Source organism: Larus michahellis, chromosome 1, assembly GCF_964199755.1.
Source record: "Larus michahellis chromosome 1, bLarMic1.1, whole genome shotgun sequence".
Taxonomy (NCBI): Eukaryota; Metazoa; Chordata; class Aves; order Charadriiformes; family Laridae; genus Larus; species Larus michahellis.
This window is the reverse complement of record NC_133896.1, coordinates 95,172,349-95,178,348: the sequence shown is the minus strand read 5'-3', so window position 1 is coordinate 95,178,348 and position 6,000 is coordinate 95,172,349. Positions and strand designations below refer to the sequence as shown.

The following is a 6,000-nucleotide window of genomic DNA, read 5'->3' as shown; positions in this document are numbered from 1 at the left end:
CTGTGCTGTACTGAGACTGGCACAAGGCTGCTGCCCATCCAAGGACAACTTTCATCAAAGGAACAGCCTTTTATAATTGCTTGCCCAGCTCTCATTATAGTAGGACCTACTGGTATTTATTTCCATGCCCACGTCACAAAATGTTAAAGTCTTTTCCAAGCTCTAAGGAAGCAATACAGCAGTGGAGAAAAGCACTTCTGCTAGGCTGGAAGACAGCATTGCTTCAGACAGCACATGCAGCACAGTTGAAGAAAGCTACCTTTGGAGAGTGAAAGTCTAACAAATGAAAACGAGCTTCCATTAGTCTTTTGGCATGAATACCCCTAGCTCAAAGTAATTAAATGGGTTTGGTTCATAGTTTTTCATTTAATTGATTAAGAGGAATGGTGATGCTGCCTCCACATCCCCATTAGATCTAAAATGATGACTAGCAGCTCAGCAGTTCCCTGGCAGAGGGAGAAGAGCCTTGGGCATCCATTCACCTGCCCTCTTTCCTGCAGCACTCTCAATGACCGTCAAAATCTCTCCAACACCAATATTGCCCCCCACCAATGAGACCCAAGAGGACAGGGTTCAAAGCAGTGGTGTTGTGCCCACCACTGCAACAGCACTACTGGCCATGGCCGTGAGAACCACAGGAAGGGGCTGAGGGGAAAAATCATGCCCTAGAGTTACATGTAGATCCCCGGGACCTGTGCTTATTTTGCAGGCTGTCCCTCCAGCCCTGTGCCTGCAAGATGGCAACCATGGGGGTGTGAGATGCGGGGTGGCAGCACACAAACTCCCTGCCATGACAGCACCTTCCTCCCCAGGGCAATGGAGTCGGGGTGCTCACTGGAGCTGACAAGGCCATTCGGTGTTTTGCATCCTCCGAGAAGCGAAAAACAGGAGGTGGCAGGGTGGCTTTCCCCCTGCTTTCTGGATGCTTGGGTTTCTGACAGATTTCTCTGTGAGGGGCTACCCAAAAGCTCCATGGAGCTGGAGTGTCAAACGTTAACACTCAGCACTTAATTTGTGGTGCAAATCCTGTCAAACCCGATTGCGTCTCTTTGCCCCTCCGAGGCATCCCAGGCCCTCTCCACTTCTGCAGGGGGCTGAGGCTCTGAGGAATGACCAACTGTTAAAGCGAGCCTGCGAACCGGCAGGATGCACAGCGTATGCTCCGGCGCCAGGCATGCCCTCTCCCCTCTCCTCCCCTCCCCTCCGCCGGCTCCACATAGGTACACAGCGGCCAGTAGGGAATACATCCCAGGAGGCTTAATTAATGAACATATTTGAAAGCTCCAGGCATCATCACGCTAGAAGAAAAGAGTGATAACCTTAGCATCTGAGCATGAGCTGTTTGGGTTAAGAGAGGAGGGAGATGGGGCCAGAGGCGCTGGCTGGGAAGCGTTCCAAAAGCACAGGACCCTCTGCAGGGGTCTGCCATACCCATCTGTACCACACACAAAGGTACCAGAGGGGAAACAGCCTTCCAAAAATGGGGGATCAGGCAGGATTAAGTGGGAACCCATAAAACACACAGCAGACACTTTGTTCTGCTCCCTCTGAGAGGAGAAAGTGATCATTGTGGAGGAAGGAAGGTAGGAAATGAGATAGAGATAGGGAGATACATCAAAGGGACAGAGAAGAAACAGAAGAAAAATAGATAGAAAAATGCTAAAAGATAAATGTAGTATACTTTTAATTTGCATGAGAAAAATAGTTCTCTTTTCCCCACCGATCATCTTTATTAGCAACAAAATTTGCAGCGAGACCTCAGACTAGCTATCTAGCTATGACAACAGCAAAGCTCTGAAACAAACTGCTCCGGGGAGGCTGCGAAAACTCCACCTCAGGCAGCTTTCAAAGGCAGGGTGTAGGGATGATTGAGACTTAACCAGGTACTTTGCCTGAGCAGCACACGGACCAGATCAGTGGTGCCTGAACTTTCTGCCTACTATCCACTATCTGATTTTTGGAGAGCAGCTGCATGAAATCACTGAGTTTCTAAAAGCTGCTACTTAATACATTTTACCTACATAGTGCTCACCTCAGTCTCCCCAGACCATAGTCCACATATCACTGGGTTAAAAAGTTGCTCCAAGATCTTCTCAAGCTTCTGCAGCTCTACCTTTGTACATGCTTCAATGGCAGGGACAGGCTCCAGGCGACGTGAAGGAGGACACAGAAAAAAAAAAGATGTGTAGGAAACCCACTTCGCTCCAGGGACCTACAGCTTGCTCAGCAATAGTGCATGTGTTGTATGTAACCACAGTGGGAGGGGCAATCTCCTTGGTGCTTCCAACCCCTCTTCTCAGTCCAACAACCCATTGCCCACCATCCACACCAACATACAACACTGAGCCTGGAGATGGAGCACATCAGGCTCAAACTGTGTCATTTTAGGTCTTTGGCTACGAGCAAGAAAGCCAATGACAACACCCTGGGCAGGGGAAGAGTTTAGTGGCAAGCAATGCTTACTTCATCCCTCTCTTCATGACACTCCAAGGAGAAGGTACATGGGAAGAGATGCCTCCTTGAACATCTTTCTCTGAATATCTGCTGTAATCCAATTTCCAACTAGTAGTGTAGTTACGGGGGTAGATCATCCTGAGGCAAGACCTCACAAAGTCACTGCTATTAAGAGAATGGAAAAAGCAGAGGCTGATCTCAGGCAGAGAACAATCATGTCTAAGAAATCTCCTGCTGGGAGCACTGGAGCATGACAAGAGGTCTTAAATCTCCCTGCCTGGCACCGTTCCCATTTAAAATCCTTCTCACTTCTCAAGCCAGCAGACCTGACAGGAGAAGACCACCTTCCTCCACATGCAGTAAGGAAAAGAAAGGGGAAAATCTCCTGCATTTTCCAGGAGAGGAGGGTCAGCTCTGCTTGCTCAAGCTTGCCTGCTTACATGAAGGTGTGAGCAGATGGGGGGTGATGCTTTCTCTGGCTTTGGCTTACCAGGCTGACACCAGCACAAAGCCCATCCACCAGCTCTTGGCTCAACAGCTTGCCAGATCGGTGACTAGCTTCAGTGTTCAAGAAGAGGTCACCAGCTCAGCTTGCAGACCTGATACTGAGGCACATTTCTACCTGAATCACTGTGTTTTCCTGCAAGTTTCCTTTCCAACCTTCCATGCAAATATCAGCACTTGTGGATATTTATGTTCTTGGGAAAGCGACTGCATGGGATGAGGGAAACTATAAGAAAGAAACACAAGAAATAAAGGGATGAAGAGGAAAACAAGGAGAAAGGTAGATAAGAGGTTTCCAGCATCAAACCTAGATCAAAAACCAACAAAAAGAGTTTCCTTTCTTCCCTTGACTTCTTTCCAGTTGTCTTTTCCCTCCCTTTTCTTCTCAGTGAAAACTGAAAATTGTGTCAGAAAAAAATAAAAACCACTTGTCTCACTTCCTCCTCCTACCTTGACCATTTTCCATAGAAAAAAAAAAAGAAATGAAGACAAGAATGTAATGGAAGCTTCTGTGAAAAACAGTCTTTGATTAAAATAGGCATTTTTCATCAACACATACAGCTGAAGGAGAAACCTGGACCGGCTCCACACAACATTTTGGAGATACAGGCTAGCCCCAAATCCACAAGTATTTGTCTTTAGGAAAAGGAAAATTCAGACACAGCATGAGTACATGTGTCTTTACTAGGTTTAATCCAGCTAGCATGCTAAAACCTGCAGGGACGCCATGCTGGAAAGTATATTGTGTACTTTCCTGATAGCAGCTCACAACAAGACCTGTGCTACCAGATCCTCCCTCTCACTCATGCCGAACGTTAACAGATGCAGCAATGCCACCACGCCCTTCTTTACCCAGGCAGACAAAATCCCTAAATGCACTGATTCAGTGCTATAACCTCACCCAGCAGGTATCAGAGCACCAGCTCCTGGCCAGGAGCAATAGAGCAGTTTGGGTACGTGGGGTTGCTCTCAAAGGTCTCTGTGAGGTTTATTGTCTCTCTGCCTCCCACTCACTGGGAGGACGCCAAGATGCAAGAATTTGTGAACTTGCTAACTCAGCATTTCTGCCTTGCTGGCACAATGTCTGGACACGGCCTTCTGGAAAGTCTTATGACCACTTGTTGGTTGCAGGGCCAATGCTCAAGCCCAGGTCTTTTCAAGCTGCTGCCCCAGAGCATCAAGGCTTCACATGATAGTACAGGCCATGAGATCAGCACTATAAATTCTTTAGGGAAAGGAGGCCTGAGAAGGACCCGCAGGGCACAGCCAGCAGGCACCGCTGCCCACCCAGGCAGCCACACTTAGACATTGGGCAGCTGGGTCACAGTGTACCACCACGGCTGGGGGAACACAGGAGGCATGCCAAGCAGAGATGGGGTGGATCAACATTAAAGGGATCCACGTGTCCTCAAATAGCTGAGTGAATCTGCTCGTGTATATACATAAACAGGGGAACGGCACTGTTTTCTCTGGATCTTCCTCTAAAGCAAATTGAGGAGAACCAGAGGTGAGTTCTTACTTTTTCTTCAGTGCAGTGGTGCAGCAGGAGGGAGCAGAGGAAGGGAACTGGCTCAAAGACATATCTTCCTGTGGAAGTGATGTCGCACCGAGAACTCTCTGTCCAAAGCACTCTGTTGTTCCCATTTGGAGCAAGTACTACTGCACTCTTAGGCAGCAGCCTTGTATCCCCCTCATGCCTCCTGCTCCCTCACAGAAAAATAAAAATCCTCCTGTAAAAACATTTACCCGCCTCAATTTTTTTCTTAGACAGCCTTTACTTCACCTATGAAAACACAAAAAGAAGCTGAGCTCTGATATTGCACTGCACCCTCCCCTTTATTCCCATCCTTTCCTCAGCACAATTTGAAGAGTAATGACCTGAACCAACCCCAGCTTAAGACAATGGGTGTCTGTGTACCGACTTCAATGGAATTTGGATTAACGTGGGATTGCAAAATCTCCAAAATTAATACAACTGTAATGCTGTTAAAACAATGGCTCAAAGGTCAGGAGATCCATGAAGTTAAAGGTTTCCCTTGAAATTAAGTAAGCCACACTGCACATCCTGCATTGCCTATGATTATACCTTCATACAGAGAATGAAACCAAGTGCTGCACATCTGAGAACAAAACACCGCACATGCAAAGCAAACATTAAGAGTAGATAGCAGTAGCTATCTACATCTTTCTTTATCCCCCAGTTGGTACAGATATCTTGTTCGCTGCAATGCTTTTGTTCTCGTGTTTTTCTTGAAAAATTAATAAACAAAAATGTTAGAAAAGAAGACAGTGCATGTAGAACAAATACTCCTCTGACAAGTTATTCTACAACAGCAGAGCTCAGAGAGCGGCAAACTCGACCTCAACCTCAGCTCCATGTAGCCACAGGATGCCACCTTTGAGCCTCCTTTCCAGTTCACCAGGCAGGAAAGCAACGAGATGTTGAGGATACGCCACTAACAAGTGACACCGTCTTTCAGAGCTTCTCTCCCCATACAGGTAATGTCCTTGTGTGTATTACCATCCCAACTGCACAGAAGAGAAACTGAACTGCCTGGCTTCAGTTTTAATCAGAGCACCCACTAAATTGTGGCTCCTGAGAATTACAGATGCCCGTCCTTAGACAAGAGATGTTAGCCAGAAGCCAACTACTCACAGTTCCTGCTGAAGGCAATGAGGGCTGGTGGTTTGGAGTATTCCTTTCTCTGGTCACTGTGATAATGCCCTAATAACGTCATGTCTCAGCGTGGCCCCACAGCTTTTCCTGCAGACTTCAGTGGAAGTGGGGGGAGACGAATGGACCGGGGCGGAGGGAGAGGGGAAGAGGGGAAGAGGAGGGGAAAGCAGGCAGCCACCATATCCACTATTTGCTCTTCTTTTGGGACCTGCCTATTTTCCCCAGAACTTTCCAGGGAAATCCTGGCTACATTTAGTTTGGCTGAGCTACAAGGCTACTTTTAGGGAAGCAAATAAACAGCTGAAGATCCATTTTTAATTTTCATTTAGATCTAGGATTTATAGTTTATTTGTTAATTTTGCTTT

General features: G+C 47.1%; 1 protein-coding gene across 4 annotated transcripts in view; it reads right to left on the bottom strand.

Moving 5' to 3' along the window:
• Nucleotides 1-6,000, bottom strand: part of IGSF11 (immunoglobulin superfamily member 11) — a 108,216-nt gene that overhangs the window by 24,026 nt on the left and 78,190 nt on the right. The window contains exon 1 of one of the 4 annotated variants that reach the window (XM_074594311.1): nucleotides 2,033-2,116. The exons of the other annotated variants lie outside the window; for them this stretch is intronic. The gene's annotated coding sequence lies outside the window, so the exon portion shown is untranslated. Of the gene's footprint in view, nucleotides 1-2,032; nucleotides 2,117-6,000 lie in introns of those variants that run through there. 4 annotated transcript variants of the gene reach the window in all.